The following is an 18,367-nucleotide window of genomic DNA, read 5'->3' as shown; positions in this document are numbered from 1 at the left end:
TTATTTCAAGTTTCAGACTTCACTTTTCCACTCTTATTTATCTTCATTTTCCCATTCTTATTTCCTCTGGGACTTTGGAGCATCTGAACAGTCACCAGCCAGATTATGAGACAGGCCTTCATGACTTTGTGAACTCTTTTGTCTGAAAAATAATCTCTCCTTCCCTTTAGTCAGGACCCCGTTCCCTGCCCAGCTCCCTGTGAATCTAAGACCCAAAGTTCCAGTTGACTCCTTGGAGAAACATCTTCTGAGCAGATCTCGTTAGGAGGTGCTTGCATTATGCTCATGGCCTCTCCTCTTTCCTTCTCAGAAGGAAGATCGACGTCACAAGGCTCACGGCCTGGAGCCGTCCTCAGAGCCCTTTTACAGGAATGTGGGCTTCTCAGGGCTTGTCTGAACCCAAAGATCTGGCCAAACAGGTGTGCGGGGCCCGCCTGTGTGCTCGCCTCTGCTCCAGGGCAGGTGTGCGGGGGGGGGGGGCCCGCCTGTGTGCTCGCCTCGCGTGCTCGCCTCCGCTCCGGGGCGGGTGTGCGGGGCCGCCTGCGTGCTCGCCTCTGCTCCGGGCAGCTTTATGAACCGGCTGACTTTCTCTCTGCCTCCATTTTCGTTTCCTTAAATGAGTTGTGATCATATTAGCAGACTGAGGAGCCATCGGGATTCAGACTTAACAAAACCAGCTGGAAATGTAAACCAGAAACGTCCACGGAAGCGTGTGGGGATGGACTGTGGAAGATTTCACGGTCAGTGTGAGCTGGTAAAGCTCAGGCTTTGGAATCACACCCACCCAAGTTACAGTGCTGACTCTGACTCTGGGTAAGTTAACTTGACGTCTCTGAAAGTAGTTTCCTCATCTGCAGAATGCTGGTCACAATTGCATTGACTTCTCAGAATCCATGGGACGCTTCCATGTGATTATGTTTAATAAGGAAGGTTCTGAGCACAGACTTGAAGAGGATAAGGCGCAGTGAACGGTAGAGGTTATTATGAAATACGCATGCCCCGTGACCTCTCTGTAAATCTGCACATTACTAACAAAAGAAAGGCAATGCTTTGTGGTTCCTGCACTGTCGAGATGCTAGTGGATCACAGGTTAGGTGTGATCTCTTCGTCCCCTCCCCCCGATCCAACCTTGTCTTCCGAGGATCCTTGTTCTTTGCAGCACCTGGGCAGCCCCACATTCATCCAGTGATGCGTTAGGTCTGTCACTGTCATTTCAAAATGCTTGTGTTATGACATTAACCAGATATTTGCACACGCCGTTTAGGATAAGGGCAAAGCACAGTGGATACATCCTGGAATTTGAATTGGGTGAGCAAAGCTTTTTGCAGCTGGAACAGGGGGCCTCAGGAAGATAGGAGCTTTCAGGAAGAAGACCACCCTGGTTATTAGTTGTTTCAAAGGGTTCTTTCTGGAAAGCGGGATCTCGGACGAGCTGATTTAGTGCTTGGAAATTGTCTGCATGAGAAACACAAAATCCAGAGACACTGACTTTTATTATCTATTGATCAAGTATCTGTTTAGTTAATTAATTTAGTTGTACCTGCCGGCTGGCTTTGCAGGGCTGTGAAGAATGGGGAGGAATTTAAGAGTGGGAGTGGATTTGAAGGTCATTAAAGGTGAAGGGGAAGTGGGACTCGTTAGACCCATTTTCATCTGTTGTCTCACTGCCCCGGGACCACTGTGGTTTGGGGTTTCTCTGCTACAGCACCCATATTGAGCCACCCTGCTCCCATCCCTCTTTTTATGGAATATCTTGCTTTACTTCCTTTATCAAAATTTGATAATTTTGGCCCCTTCCTTCCAGGCATTTTGCTGGGTATCTAACCAGCTAATCTGTGATAAAGAAGTATGAGTGGTGCAATGAATGACCTGTCCTTCCCCCCAAAATGTATTTTAAGGGAGGACTCAGAGAAGCCTTACTCTCAGGTCATGACTATCCCTCCTCGGACAGGTGTAGAAGAATTTTTAGTGGGAGGATGGGTGGTGGTGGTAACTTTTGGGGGGTCCCTCAGATCACACCCCATATTTGGCACATGCAGGGGATGACGGGCAGCAGAGGCTCTGGAGGTGGGTTCACACAGTCAAGTGGGTCTCATGGTCCTGGGCCTGGAATTGAGGACTGGCTGTCCTCACCATGTGCTCCAGCCACGTGGTGACCTCTGTGGGGCTGCAGCCATGGACTCTGAAGAGTCCCCTTAGGGTCCGGGGAGCTAGAGGTAGGAAGAGTCCCTGGAGAGGTTCCGTTTCCTCCCGGGCCTTTCCCGGGCTCAGCCCTGCCCTGGCCATGGCCCCAGTGCCATGGCTGCTGGAGGAGGATGTCCCTGATGTCCCTGGGTGTGACAGGCTGCAGGGTGGTGGGATGGGGACAGAAGCCCCTGAAAGGACCTCCTGCAGCTCCCTGACTCCTGTTGGTAATTCCCACACAGAGTGCAGGGAGCTGCAGGTCAGCAGTCATGTGAGGGAGGCCTTCCTGCTCCCGCCCAGCCCATCTCAGCGGGTGTGTGGGTACAGAGCTGCTTCTCAAAGGGGCTGCCCCGCAGTCCCCAGCCCCAGGCCCAGGGAACCCTTTGGGGCAGGAAAGGTGAGAGGGGCTGAGCCTGGCTGGGTGTCCAGGCCTGGAAGAACCAGGTCCCTCCTTCCCAGTGGAAAAAAAATTAGGGGATTACTAAAGTACCACAGAAAACCCAGCATAATTTTATTTCCAAATTTGGTGTTTGTATTAAAAAACCAAACCAAACCCACTGAGGTTACTCCTTGGTGGACGTGCCGGTGAAGGTGGATTAACGCTCTTAGTCATCCCTTCCCTTGAGTGCCCTGCGATTTCCTCAGGTCGGGTCCTCAGATCATCAGGCTATGAGTTCTTTTGACTGTGCTCCCCTGTGCTTCCCTGGGGTGGGAGGATGTGCTTTGATACGTTATGGTGTCGTGTTGCCCGTTGACCTGACTATTAAAACTGCTCGTCAGTCACCAAGTATCTCCCGAGACTCCCTGACTGTCTGCCATGCTCCTCACCCTGCTTGGGGTCCTTGTATCTGTCACCATTTCACACCCCGAATCCTGCCCGCAAGATGAGAAAAATTTAACTATCATAGCGTGTCATATAGACAAAATTGTGCTCCCCGTCGAGTATCTTAGAAACTTAAAAAAAAAAAGAAAATTTCAAAGTGACTTTTCATACTCTGTTTCCACCCCCCTCCAATCACTTGCAGATCTGGCGAAAGGTGAGCTTGAAAGGGGCAACACATGGTGAATCAAAACTCACTTTGTAACACATTCAAAAGGATCGTGTCCCCTCTTAGAGTGAGAGGTACTTGAGCAGTTGAGTCATCACAACAAGAGCCTGTGAACTCTCTGATTTAGAGACGAGAGGGGGCAGCCTTGACGCCATGCACCCTGTTCACCTCGAGGGCTTGCGGGGGAGGGTCTGAACCAGGGAGCTCAGTGCAGATACCCTGCGACATTTTTAATTCCTTTTAAGAGGACGAGCCGTAAATCTTTCTGTGTTGTCACACATTTCCAAAGTGAAGGAGCCCCCTCAAGTGTCTCAATCAGAAGATGTTTCTGTTGGGGCCAGAAAAACGAACAAAAAGCATGACCGTCCCGGCCTGGGCCGAGTGCAAGACTCGGCCGCCAGCTTCAGTGGACTCGCAGGAGCCAGGAGCCCAGAGGCCTGCAGTGACCTCAGCTCTGCTCCTGCTTCCAGCCCGGGGCACGGGGCCTCAGGGCTTGACCTTGACGAGACTCGTGCCCCCTGAATCCCTCACTATGGCCCCAAACCCCAAGGCTCCCCATCCCTGAGCGTCTGAGGAGGTCAGAGGGTGGAAACTTTATTGACTCACCGTGGGACTCTCCAGTTGGGAAGCCAGGCTCTTCTTCCCGTATATTACAATAATAAAAAATAATTACTGTTGTGATTGAGTTTTTGTGCTAACCACACCGGTTCCAGACATCTACATTAAACTAAGCTGTAGAACCTTTCATAAAGATTTTTCCAGAGCTGCAAAGCTCTGAAAAAACTAGGAAATGTCCAACAGCTGCTGCAGCCACGAAAATATTACAGGAATGAAGACATTTCAAATAAGAGAAATGGCTGATTTCATTAACGGCCTTAATGAAGAGTAGTTTCTTTTGGCTAATGTTACAGAAGTGAGGAATGAGCCATTAGTTAAAACTATGAAGATAAAGACCTTTCATTAATCAAGTAGGAGACTGGAGAAGGGGGAGAGAGGGTTGGTCCCGAGCTGGGAGATTACATTCAAATTCAGCCTGAAAAGCACGCTGTTTCTGAGTATCCGGTTTAGTATCATGGAAAGTAAGAAACTTTATCATTACCCGATACTTGTAGCAGTAAATAGGTATGGTGGTCCTATCTTAGAGTAGAATATTTAATTAAATGGGAAACGAATGACCTTTTTTAAAAAGAGCACAAACTTGTAGCATTTGTAGAAGTGTCTCTGCCTCTCTTGCTCTGTGCGCTCACAGGTCACCAGGCCCGTGTGTCCTAGGCAGGACAGAAGGCGTCTTAGCTGACCCGGCCACCCCTCCCCCACTGTGGACTCCTTTCACCTTCCCGGGTTATCCTTCTCCTGCATCCTGTGAGATTATTTCAGAGGACAGAAATCAGGGTTCTCTGGAGAAACAGAACCAACAGGGTATATATGAGAGAGAGAGAGAGATTCGGGGTTGGCAAGTCTAAAGTCTGTAGGGTAGACCAGCAGACTGGAAATTCAGGCAGAGTTCTTATGCTGTAGCTTTGAGGCAGAATTCCTTCATTTTAGGGAAAACTCTGTTTCTGTTCTTAAGGTTTTCAACTGATTGTACGAGGCCCACCCACATTATGGAGGATAATCTACTTAAAGTCACCAGATGTTGACCATATCTACACAATACCTTCACAGCAACATCTAGACTAGTGTTCTACCAAACAACTGGGTACCATAGACCAGTCAAGATGACACATAAAATTAACCATCGCACCTCGTATCCGTCTCGAGAACATTCCAGAACGCTTTTGAATTCCCAAGGGAATCAGGTCCCCACAGCCACACTTGGTTGAGCACTGTGGAGAGCCAGTGGCGGGGGGGGGGGGGGGGGGGGGGGCGGATCGTGGTAAAAGGTGGGTTAGTGGGATAGCTTTATTAATACTATTTCCCAGAGGCGGAAATGGAAATGTCATTTTCCTGTGTTCAAATTTTAATAAAATTTCCAAATTATAAACACTGAGAGGATATGACAAGGATTATTTAGGGTTTAAAGGATTTTGCCATTTAAAATCAGGCAACAGGTTGCTACAGCTGTGAAACCAGGTTATGAAAGTGTGAAACTCTGCCTGTCCTTTGTTCACTCAGCCACACCGTTCACACCGGGTGGCTAGACGTGTGTGTGGCTGGAGAGACAGGCCTCCTGCTGCCCCTGGGCGTGGTGAGGCCAGGGCACCACCTGCGCTGCAGCCGAAGGGGATCTATTTGTGGAAGGCGAGCTTTTTAAGGCTCTCCGAACTCTGTTTTGCAAAGCGCCAGCCAGTCCTGGAGAGATGGGCTCCTCGGCCCCAGAGCCACAGTCGTCCTGTTGCTTCTGTCTGCAGAGCCCCAGCTTTGCTCCACCCTTCTTGCCCTTGCTGCCATCTCTAATAGGGACATTCATGACTTCCTGACTTCTGGATTCTTGGTCTCCAAATCCAGGAGAAATGATTTCTGGGATTCCTTGTTTCTTTTTTGGGGACAGGGTGACTGCGACTCTCTGCCTACGGAACGTCCTCTTCCTTCCAGGGTGAGTGCTAACCCTTGTCTTCAGTTAAGCTCTCCTGGGCCCCTGTAGCCAGGGCTGACCTCCCCCACCTCTCATCTCCTTATTCTTTCCATCATTCATTTAAAGACTGTCTGATCCGGCTGTTGTTGATTTTTAGGTCCAGATTTTGTCTCTTCAACAAGGTTGGAAACTCTTTGAAAGCTTAGCTCCAGTGTCATAAAACCTGCCCTGTACTGCACCCCGCTCTCCTGCAAACACACCCCCTCCCCACCTCAAACACACAAACAGCTACACCCACCCAGGCATGTACACACACACACACACACACGCACACACACACACACACACACACACACACACACACACTGTTCCCAGATAGAGCAGAGATATAAGAAATACTTATGAGTGATGCTGATGACTTAAACCGCTTCACAAACTGGCATAAAATCTGACATATAATGACAGTTTTTACAGAAAAGAAGTTTACTTCAGAGCGTTATTTTATGTAGTTTTACCACATTAAAATTGCATTTATTGAGCAATTACTATGTGCTAAAGACTATCCTTTATGTATGCTGTCTTGTTAAACCTCACAACAGCCCTGCAAAGTAAGAATTCATATGCACATTATTTAAATGGCCAATTGTGACTTACCATGCTTAAATAATTTGCTCAAGGTCATGCAGCTAATAAATGGTGGGATTGGGGGGTTTATACTTATTTGCAGCTATCAAACCATATCTGTGTACAAAGTACAGTGTTGGCAAGGGGAGGAAACCATGAGAGATTCCCTTCACTGTGATATACTTCCATGTGGGATGGTAGGAAAAGGCAAGTCTGGGATCAAATGGTTTGGCCCACATATGCATTGGAGCTTATATAAGCCTAGGCAAAATCTTAAAGTCATATGAGTCTAGAGGTTTAGATTTCTTAGTCCATAAAATGGGGGTGAAACTAATTTTCCTACCCTGTAAATGGCATCAACATTGCAAAGTACTGACTATAGTTCCAGGGTTTACTTAGAATCATCTTCTATTTGCTTTCATGGAGCATTCTTGACTTTACAATCTACCCAAGATGTAAATTCTACATGAGATTTGGCATTTGTCTCTGGACACTTTTTGCATCAAACAAACATCTTGCCTTTCAGAGGCTGAAATCCAAAGATAGATGAATCGTAAGGAAAGTCAGTCCGACTGCTTTTCAGTTTTCTTCTCAATTCTTATTGTAACCACCTCTACATCATACAGAGATCACTTCTGGTCTGTTATTGTCATTTTCGATTTTAGTATATGATTTTGTTTTGCATTTATATTTTTATTAGGAAGTCATTTTTCTTCATGCAGTGCCACTTCTGAGGCAGTACACATTTGAACTGGCAAAGTTTGTCATACTGACATTAGCATAGTAAGTAGAAAAAGTCATTCCTAGTTTATCCTTGATTGGTCAACAATCAATTGACGTACCAATGCAAACAGAGAATGGAGAAGGGGGTGCAGAGAGAGGAAGTGGACGGGCATTTTAGAATTCATCAGGATATGAATACTAGAGTCTCTTTCCCTCTCTCTCTCTCTCTCTCTCTCTCTCTTCGTAACAACAACAAGAAGCACTTTTGGGGGGAAGAGTTCTTAAAGGTGTACTGCACGTATGAGAGACTCATGTTTATTTTTTCTTCTAAAAATGGACCACTAAAATCATCATCAAATGGGGTACAGACTATTGCTGAACCAGACTGTTCAAGTGTCTGCCCACCCTGATCCCCTCACCCCACCCTGGTTGAATCCATCACCAACCACCACGATCAGAGCATCCCCTACTCCTCCCAACCCCCCCTGACTCCCATCTCTCCGTCCATCCTGTACCTGACCTGTCAGGGTATCACGGGTGAGCCTCAGAGGGGCCCACCGGCAACTATGGACACTAAGGCTGTTCTAAGAAGGCGTGTGTCATGGTGGGAGAAGTGTGACTCCAGATTGCCAACTCGTCCTGGTTTGCCTGAAACTTTCCCACTTGTAGCACTGAAAGTCCTGTGTCCGGGGAAAACCCCCTCAGTCCTATGCAAACAGCTGGTCACCCTACACCATAATCTCTGTCCATTGGAGCAGGCCCTACCCCATGTCCAAGAGATATACATTTTTAACTAGAATGGACTCAAAATTTGACTGTGTTGGTTCTCAGATGAAATTATGAGCCTAAAGGTTTTCTGAAGTCGCTATTTTTTGTCTTACAAATCTTCTATGGTCTTATTAAACCAAAGTGACGTAAGAAAGTAATGTTTTTGAGTTGTGCCCCGCCCCTACTACTGTGCTGGGCTTTTTCTTAAGAACCTGCATTAGTCCTAATGATACTTCCTTTTTCCTTCCCGTATGCATTTGGAATGACAGGTACTTCTACGTCTCTATTGCCTCCTCTCAAAGACATTCCTTGTATGTGTTTCAGGGATAACATTTAAAAATAAAGCTTAGCTTCTCTTTAGAGCAGCTCTGGTAGAACCCGACTCACGTTTGTATTGACCGATGGCTCTCCTAGAGCAGCTGTGAAACCCCATTCTCTAACCCTCAGTCGCTTTGTTTAGCCTTCCAGCGGGGTGCCACCAGATCAGCACCCAGTCGGGGCCGCTCAGGATGCTTTTCTGTATTAACAGCTCCAATCACGCACACACAGTGTCTCGCCCTGTCCCTCCACTGTGCGCTCACCCTGAGACCAGGATGTGCTGCTGCTCCTTGGCTGTAGCCCTTCAGAACCGCCCCTCCGTGATCTCACGCAGCCTCCCTGGAGAATGAGGGCACACACGGAATATCTCTTTGTGAGTCACAACCAGTGACCCTAAGCAAGTCACTTAATCTCTCGGGGTCTCAACCTATTTTAAATAGAGGATTAAAGTACCCAATGCGTAAAATTGCTAGAACATTAAATGACAAAATGTTTAGTATAAAAGCACCCTGTAAACTCTGAATCGCATACCAATATAATACATGACTATGCTTATTGGATTTAGTTGCCATATAGGATAAAAATAGACTACCATCTGGCTTAGTAAGGATTTAGTGTTGACCTGAGGGGAGGCAAGACCCCAATAACTTCTGGAGGCTCTGCTCTTATATTTTGAAATAAGAGTAGATGCATTTAGGAAAAGGAAATAGTGAACAGACTCACTGTTTTATAACAGTAACAAATGTGCATTGAGTTAGCCTCCCATGCTGGGTCGGTTGGTCAGGTGGGTCGTTAGGTTACAAACAGGAGGGAATGGTGTATCAACTCAACTATGGTGGTACAAAGACCCCTCACAAGAAGTCCACAGCCAGGTCCTTGCTTACTTCAATGTGCACCTAGCCTAGGGCACAGTAAAGGCAGGGATGGAGGGTGAGGGGATGCAGTGGGATACGAGGCAGCCCTCCATTTCCAAGGAGACCTGAGAGCCAGGAAAGAGCTAGCAGATGCTTCACGAGGAGCTCTGAGTAGGAATTTGCAGGACATCTAAAAGCAAAAATATTTGGTGAGATCCACTCAGGATGGGGGTTCTTGCAAATCTGACAGGGGTCTCCTGTGGAGTCCCAAGCACCTTTATTCAGATGCAAATGGGGAAAACCCCCAATCACACTGCTCTCTTTGGGTTTTCAATTACTACTAAATACAGGGTACTGTATTCTGTAAAGTGTTAGTGACACAACTATCTGAGTAAATCACTCAAATTTTGTTTTAAGTACTGCCCTACATGGGGTTAGGGTCTAATTCTCCTGCCTTCATGGTAAAATTCTCTGTACACCATCCAACTTTAACTAACCACTAGTAGGAACACTGTATTAGGAATACTTTAAGTTCCAAGCAACAGAACGTCTGACTAAAAGTGACTTCAACCCTAAAGTGGTTTAATTGTCTCACATAATAAGTTTGAAGGTGAGGGTCCAGGTTTGGTGCAGAAGTTCATAAAATGTCATCAGGATGCAGACTCATCCTTCCAGTCCTCGGGGTATCAGCTTTTTATCCGCAGGCTTGTACCCACAAAATAGCTGTCACTGAACCGACATCATATCCTTGCAAAGGTACGTTTAATTTAGAAAGGAAAAAAAAGCCTGATTAAAAAAGGGATTTCCTTTTACAACAAAGGCAAGTATTTCCTGGACGACCCCCTAGCAGCTCCCTCAAACCATCTCATGACCAGATCTGGGTCAAATAGCCACCCCTGGTTGCAAAGCAGTCTGGGAAAACAGGTATGTGGCAAAGATGAAAGCTTGTCGTAATTGGCCTAAACCCATCATGAATCATTGTCTGGGGCTGATCAGATTGCCACCCTGAATACAATCAGGGTTTTGTTAGCAAGGAAGAAGGATGGGATAAATACTGGTAGACAGAAGATTTTACCACAACTGAATAAAGCAACTCTAAGGTTTTAAATTCCAGTGGTGATGTAATCACCTTTATTTTGCTACAAGTAAACTGTCTGTCTTAAGACCCAATGACAGTTGTGATGGATTTTAATATGTATGACTTAACAATAGAATTTGAAGCAAAAGCAGAAGACATTGGACTGGTGTTATGAACCAACAATAATCAGACTGAAGGGGAATTTACTAGTCTATGTATCAACTATCTCTATATATTCAGAGCCATGAACAAGATCTTGCAAATGAGTCCAAATGAATTATTCATATACATTTCAACTTCAGTTATTTATTCTTATAAGACGAATGCAATGATAAATTTCAGTGAAATATTTCTGAGGAACAAGATAGGTAGTGAATTTCTGTGTGGAGATTTATAAATATTGGCACAAGACGGAAGGAACATTTCCATTAAAGCAAATGGCTTATAAACTGTGTCAGTGAGTAGCTGATCTCATAGGTTAAGTGCTATTGGGAAATCAGCCCCAAAGAACCTAAAGCAGGTGCTCATTCAGATTGTGAGTTTCAATCATGGGATAAATTCTCAAGTTTACTTCCTGTATGGAGACGAGACACCTTGAAAAAGTCACATCTGCTCCTGGTTACATTGAGTGCCAAGAAAGAAAAAAAACTTAGCAAAAGGCATCACCATTATTGGAAATACCTCTGAGCAATTCTTACTTTCCCTTTGCTTTACTTTCTCTATTAATTTTTATCCTTCTTGCCGTGGTGTATGCAGCTGTTAAACCATCTCCCATCCTGTCTGATGCAGGAAGTAGGGTATAAACAAACACATCCAATCAACCGAACTCAAAACTTATAGTCCACCTGTGTTCAGTGACATTGCAAATATAAAGAAAAGTCTCCCCACCCTTGTACAGGCCGTTTAAACCTTTGTGAAAGTTGTTCTTTGCATATGTGAAGCATCCCTCAAAAAGCAATGAGAAATACAAGTATATACATTTCAGAGTTCCACATCCAGAATGGCAACATGAGTTGCTATGTGGGCCTGTTGCTCTGCGAAACAAGCATAACCGAAGAAAACGATAAAGAACAACAAAAATCATTCAGACTCGCTGGAAGTTGTCCTGAGGGAACACAGCAAATCAAGAAAATTTACTCAGGAAAATCTGCCTAACATCTGTAAGGACAGTGAGAGTCTTTGGCATTTGAACCATGGCTTCTTCTTTCTCTCACCTTCTTTAAAAGACATAAAATTATATAAAGTAATAATTTTGCAATATGATTTTGGATTTCTCATATATTATATATGTGTAGTATGCTTAACAGTAATAGTACCAAAAAGAGGGGGAAAGAATATAGCTATATAGGAGTAATGTTTCTGTCTCTGACTGGAATTAAGCTAGTATAAATCTGAAATAGATTCTAAGTTAAGACATAAAAACACTAAAGTAACCACTAAGAAAAGAATTTTTAAAATATAGGGAAAATCATTCAAGGAACAAAAATGTCACACTTGGCAATATTTAATTAATGCCAAGGAAAGCAGGAAGGAGGAATAGTGGAACAGAAAGGTCATATATGGAACATAGTGAAAAAAGTTAAATGTCAGATGTAAACACCTATATCAATAATAACATTAAATATGAATGGATTTTGATTGGATCACAATCCAATCAAGAGGCAGAAATTGTCAGACTGGATAAAGATACAAGATTCAAGTGAATGCTGTCTACAGGAGCTACCTAAAGTGTCTTGAATCTAAAGTACTCAAAGATGTAAATAGGTTGAAAGTAAAAGGATGGAAAAGATATACCATACAAACAACAACTATAAGAAAGCTGCAGTGAACTTACTGATATCAGGCAAAATAGACTTTAAAACGAAAACATGTATTAGAGATAGAGAGGAACATTTTATAATGATAAAAGCATCAATTCATCTGGAAGATAAAACAATTACAAATATATATGCATTTAATAAACAGAGCTGCAAAGTACATGAAGCAAAACCTGACAGAATTAAAGGAAGAAATATACCATTCAACAATAACAGTTGGAGACATTCATACCCAACTCTCCATAATGGATATAGAACAACTAGGCAAAAAATCAACAAGGAAATAGAAGACTTTAGTAGCACTGTAAACTAACGAGACCTAATGGACATCTATAGAACATTCCATGCAACAGCAGAATATACATTTTTTTGAAGCGTACATGGAAACTTCTTGAAAATTGACAATATGCTACTCTGCAAAACAAGCCTAAATGAATTTAAAATGATTGAAATAATGCAAAGTATGTTTTATGAACACAATGGAAAGAAATTAGGGGTCAATAACAGAAAGAAATTTAGGAAATTCACGAATATGTGGAAATTAAATAAATACTCCTTAATAACCAGTAAGTCTAGAGGAAATCATAAGGAAAATTAGAAAACACTTTAAGATGAATAAAAATGAGGACACAACATACCAGAACTTATGGACTGCAGCTAAAGTAGTGCTTAGAGGGGAATGTATAGCTGTAAGTGCCAATAATAATATAGAAGAAAGATCTCAAATTAACAACCTAACCCTCCACCTTAAGGCACCAGTAAAACAATAGCAATCTAAAGATTAGGGTGGAAATTAGCGAAGTAGAGAATAGAAAACAATGGAGAAAAATCAATGAAACCAAAAGTTGGTTCTTTGAAAAGATAAAATTGACAAACTTGAGCTAGAAAAGTACGTGTATTTCAAGAAAATGAAATCAACGTTTACCTTATAATCTAGAGTCATCTCCCTGAAAATTCGGTTTTCTAGATAAGATAGAGTATAGAATGTAAAGTTGAAGGTCACAGCATAAATAATAAATGCCTGATATGGAAAGCATTTAACTGGCTTATATAATAGCTTCCTGTGCAACAGGACTCTTTCTTTCTTTCTTTCTTTCTTTTTTTTTTTTGCGGTACGCGGGCCTCTCACTGTCGTGGCCTCTCCCGTTGTGGAGCGCAGGCTCCGGACACGCAGGCTCAGCGGCCATGGCTCACGGGCCCAGCCGCTCTGCGGCACGTGGGATCTTCCCGGACCGGGGCACGAACCCGTGTCCTCTGCATCGGCAGGCGGACTCCTAACCACTGCGCCACCAGGGAAGCCCAGGACTCTTTCTTAACAGGGCTCAGAACTGATGCCAGGTCGGCAAATCCTGTCGCCCCTCTAAGAGGAGGCACTGGGTCCAGTCAAGCCCTCCCACGTGGTCACTGCTACTGTGGACCTTCCCACAGGGTCTGCACAGCCCAGGACACAGCTGCACCAGCCCCCTAGACACACACCCTCCTCTCAGAGGGCCCCTTTGCCATTTATTTCCTCGGTCAGTGTCACTGCTCCAGTTGCCCTGGTGGGATGCAACACACCTTTTCTATATGTTATACTCTGGGGTAGGTTTGCAGTAAGAACATGAATGAAGTACAGTAAAGGGTGAACAATACCCACAGTGTGTTCGGCTAAATGCCATGCTTCTCGGGATGCCAGATGTAGCAAGAAAAAACCCCCAAAAGAAGCCCAGTTAAACTAGAATTTCAGATAACCAAGTAATTTCTTGGTGTAAGTATGTCCCATGCCATATGTGGAAAATATTTATACTAAAAAATTATTGTTTATGCAAAATTCATATTTAACAGGGAATCCTGCATTTTATCTGGCAACCCTACATTCTCTGGAAAGGAAAAAATCCAGGAGATGCCTTACAAGGTGAGTTGGTATTGGGTGGGGGCCGGGGGGCTACATCTCTCTACAAATAATTTATTTTTTATTGAGGTAGAGTTGTTTTACAATGTTGTGTTAGTTTCTACTGCACATCGAAGTGAAGCAAAGTTCTCTGTGCTCTACAGTAGGTTCTCATTAGTTATCTATTTTATACGTATTAGTGTATAGATGTCAATCCCAATCTCCCGGTTCACCCCACCACCCCACCCCCCTTGGTGTCCATAAGTCTGTTCTCTACATCTGTGTCTCTATTTCTGCCCTGCAAACCGGTTTATCTGTACCATTTTTCTAGGTTCCACATACGTGCGTTCATATGTGATATTTGTTTTTCTCTTTCTGACTTACTTCACTTGATATGACAGTCTGTAGGTCCATCCATGTCTCTACAAATGACCCAATTTCATTCCTTTTTATGGCTGAGTAATATTCCATTGTATATATGTATACCACATCTTCTTTATCCATTCGTCTTTCGTTGGACATTTAGGTTGCTTCCATGACCTGGCTATTTCTACAAAGAATGTTTTTACTGATGGGACTATGTTCAGCCTCCCAGGGACAAGCAGGACCAGAGGTGAGATTGTGGATTCAGTGGCTCTGAAGCAGTGGAAGGAGTGACACAGGCTTCTGTGCAAGGTGGTTTGCCGTGTGCAACCCTGATTTTGGACCAAAATCCCACCTACGTGAGAGTTCAGCACTCTTCTATCTACCTGTCCTGAAGAATTATCTAATATTTCCAAGGTACTTTAATTCATCACAAATCCTCTACACTGGCCACATGCTGGTCATGAGGAGAATTTCTTTGACTTTGAGTGCCCAGGATTGAGCTATGATAAAGTGATATTCATAAAAGCACACTTCTGTGTTCATGTGTAAACTTTTATACACTGTCTTCTATGCTTACTCTGACTAAGACCTGTGTAATAGTAATATCAGATGATTGTAATACCTCTGAAGAAATGGAGACAGCATCCCTGAAAATTGAGTTTGATCATACAATATGTTGTGGTTCAGTGTCCCATGACGGCTGTAGTTAGAACTCCAAGTTTTGCTCTATTATGCAGACAGTAAAAGACATCTGGCTTATGTGGGAACAGGAGGAGGGGAGAAGAAGGGAGAAAAGAGAAAAAAGGGAGAGAGATAGTACACAACAAAAAGAGACAAAGAGACATAGGGAAAAGGATGCCCAATGCCTAATTTCTCATCAGGTATAATGAACTTTTCTTTAACAATTAAGATTTTAGTCTTTTTAGACTTGGAAAATCTTTGAAAAAAATCAAATCATCTTAGGAACACAAGTAGAAGCACCATGGAATTCAAATGGCCAAGCCAGAGTGGTTTTTTTTTAAAAATTTATTTTATTTATTTATTTTTGGCTGCGTTGGGTCTTCGTTGTTGCACACGGGCTTTCTCTAGTTGCGGCGAGCGGGAGCTGCTCTTTGTTGCGGTGCACCGCCTTCTTATTGCTTCTCTTGTTGCGGAGCACGGGCTCTAGTCGCCCGGGCTTCAGTAGTTGTGGCACAGGGGCTCAGCAGTTGTGGCTCGTGGGCTCTAGAGCGCAGGCTCAGCAGTTGTGGCGCACGAGCTTAGTTGCTCCGCGGCATGTGGGATCTTCCCGGACCAGGGCTCGAACCCGTGTCCTCTGCGTTGGCAGGCAGATTCTTAACCACTGCGCCACCAGGGAAGTCCCCAGAGTGGTTTTGATACAGTGATTCTCTCTCTATAGTTGATATATCTTCCATATGTAAATACACATAAGTAAATATATTTATCTATAATTAAATATAATGAATTAGGCTTTGCCCCCAAAGGGTTTAAGGCTAGTCTATCAATATTTTTTGTGATATATATTTGTGCCTCCTTGAAGGTGACTGTAGGAATAGGAATAGATCCTGAAGCAATGGGGTTTGTTTTCTGATTTTTTCCTCACCCAGCGCACTCTGCTTGGTAGAGCGAATATCCCTGCCCTCGTGGGGCTGATGCTCGCTCTTCCTACACTACCCGTGCTCTCACGCACCAGCTGCATCTCATGATAAGCATCAGAAATTTATTTCCCTTTTGGTTTGATTCTGTGCAGGACTGGCCTCGTGGCACATGGTCTGTGTCATCACCGAGGCCCCGGCTCAGAAGGGCCTCATGCTTAGATTAATGCCCCGCCCTCTCCAGCCTGGAATTCTTCACACTTTCTGTATAAGGCCCTCCCCTATTTTTTTTTTCCACTGGATCCAGTAGCCAGTTCCAAATTTAATCACTCCTCCCTTGTGCTTCCAAGAACTCGCCGTTTTTTCTTCCTCATCACATCGGAGGATGTAACTAAAGAACGTGGTACTCTGCCTTCTGTCCTGACCGCTCTTCTGTGCATTAAATCTCGGTTTTTATAACCTTTGGGACCTGGATAGCACTTCACAGCCAAGAACTTTCCAACCATCAAACTTCATTGTGGTTTGGCTGACTGTGGGCATGTTTTACCTCCTTACTGCAGTTGGTAGAGAACAGGAAGAAAAACAGGATGCCCAGGTTAGGGATGAAGGCGGCAGGAGAAATCAGATTTTCGTAACTCTGGTCTCCGGTCCGGCAAGCCGGACAACCAGGAAGCAGTCAGGAGCCGCCGATGTGAAAATGCTGGTGGCTGGATGGTCCGACCTCCGCAGACGGGCCCCTTATCAGTGCTGCAGCCTAGAGCCGCCGATGTGAAAATGCTGGTGGCTGGATGCTCCGACCTCCGCAGACGGGCACCTTATCAGTGCTGCAGCCTGGAGCCGCCGATGTGAAAATGCTGGTGGCTGGATGCTCCGACCTCCGCAGACGGGCACCTTATCAGTGCTGCAGCCTGGAGAGGCCGTGGAGAGCTCGGTCTGGCTGCCTCTTATTAATTTGTTTTGGATTCTCCTGTAATTTACACTTGCTGCAGATTTGTGTTTTCAATAAATGACTAGAGTAAAACACATCACAGCTTTACTTGGCCAGGGTTGGCTGAAATCCACAGCTGGGGCTGGTATTCTTCAGGGCATGATAATCTTCTACCTTTAAGATACTCATCAAAGCTCTAGAGGTAATGAGGGTTTCCCTTACTTGTGGGATTTAATCCATCCTACCTTGTTAGCAAGCTTTCTTCACCTCAGTCTGTTTTCTTGTTTGTTTGTGTTGTATCTGTGTGTGTGTGTGTGTGTGTGTGTGTGTGTGTGTGTGTGTGTGTGTGTGATATACATATAGATATAGCTCATGTATATAAATGACGTATATATAAATCACATATTATACATATATATTTTTGGCACAAAAGAGGTCTCAAAAATGTTTGTTGGATTCGAATCTATATTTTGATGAATCAGAAACACTGTTCTCTGAAAAGTTTAGAACAGACCCTGGCTATCTGTCTCCTTGTTTTCCAATTTGACTTTGTCTTTTGTAGGTCCACTGAACAGGCATCATTCCCCTCCCTCTGTAATGGTTTTGTGGAGTTGTATTTTCCGAGTGGCGCAAAGCTTTCAGCTCTAAAGTGAGTGATCAGATTAAACTCAGGTGAAATGCCTCAACAGGTTATCAGAAAGATCAATTTCCTATTTTGCAGTCTGTAATACCCATTTTAGGTAACTCACAAGTATTCTTATAATAAAGGCTATTCCCCTAACAAAATTAGAGATGGCATGATCTTCCCTTTTTTAAAAAAACAAAACCCACAGCTTTCTCATAGAGAAAAAAAAAGTCTAGTACCCGTGATCACAACGGCCATTTAAATATACAAAGGCAAGGCTCCCGTAGCCCTAAACATACCCGCTTTCCTTTTTTAGAGCTCTAGACTTTCCCTCTTCATTCTCAGACATTGAAAGCAGTTCATAGATTTTCAGGAACGATGACACATTTTCAAACATTCCCTGGAAAGGGTGTAACCCTGCATTTCTCATTTATCTACTCCCCTTACATCAGCGTGACACTTGCCACCCCAGACATTTTTTCCTGCAGTTCATTCAAGGGTGAACCAGAGAGAATTGTCTTCTTACCCAGAGGGGAAACCTGTGAGCATCAAGGAACAAGCAAGGTGTCCTCAAGGAAGCAAGCTTGACAAATAAGACACGGCTCCATTATTTCTATGCCTTCTCCAAAGCTGTTTTGTTTCTAATCCATTTTTTCCATACATTTTGACTCCTTCGGGAAAGTCTTGCTACTTTCCTGAGAAAAGACTCAGCGTGGAGCAAGCTTTCCAAGCCCACTGCTCAGTGTGTGCAGGCCAACATGGGGGAGGCCGGTGGTTTACAGAAATGTGATACACTCTCGGCTTGTCCTTCGTCAAGTCCTGTATCCCCACGGCCACTTCGCTAGCGTTGAGACTTGCGGGCATCTAAGGAAACACTTTTTGGAAGCCAATTATTCTCTGGGCTTCTTGACTGCTAGGATGATGTCGTCCACACCCCTCTTGTTTTATTCCACATGTATAACAGTAACACAGACTTTGGCGGTCATTGCTTGTCTTTTCATAGTCCTCTAAATGGCTTGCACTTCCAAAGGTGGCGCTGCCACCATTTCCAGC

General features: G+C 44.2%; 1 long non-coding RNA gene across 1 annotated transcript; it reads left to right on the top strand.

The window, feature by feature from the left end:
* Window positions 1-509: 509 nt before the first annotated feature.
* On the top strand, window positions 510-16,837 carry LOC109552867 (uncharacterized). Its single transcript, XR_002179798.3, has 3 exons — window positions 510-813; window positions 13,755-13,824; window positions 14,327-16,837. It is a non-coding gene; the product is annotated as an uncharacterized lncRNA (long non-coding RNA).
* The last annotated feature ends 1,530 nt before the right edge of the window (window positions 16,838-18,367 follow it).

Source organism: Tursiops truncatus, chromosome 12 (assembly GCF_011762595.2).
Source record: "Tursiops truncatus isolate mTurTru1 chromosome 12, mTurTru1.mat.Y, whole genome shotgun sequence".
NCBI classification, from domain to species: Eukaryota; Metazoa; Chordata; class Mammalia; order Artiodactyla; family Delphinidae; genus Tursiops; species Tursiops truncatus.
This window is presented reverse-complemented; position numbering and strand designations above follow the sequence as displayed.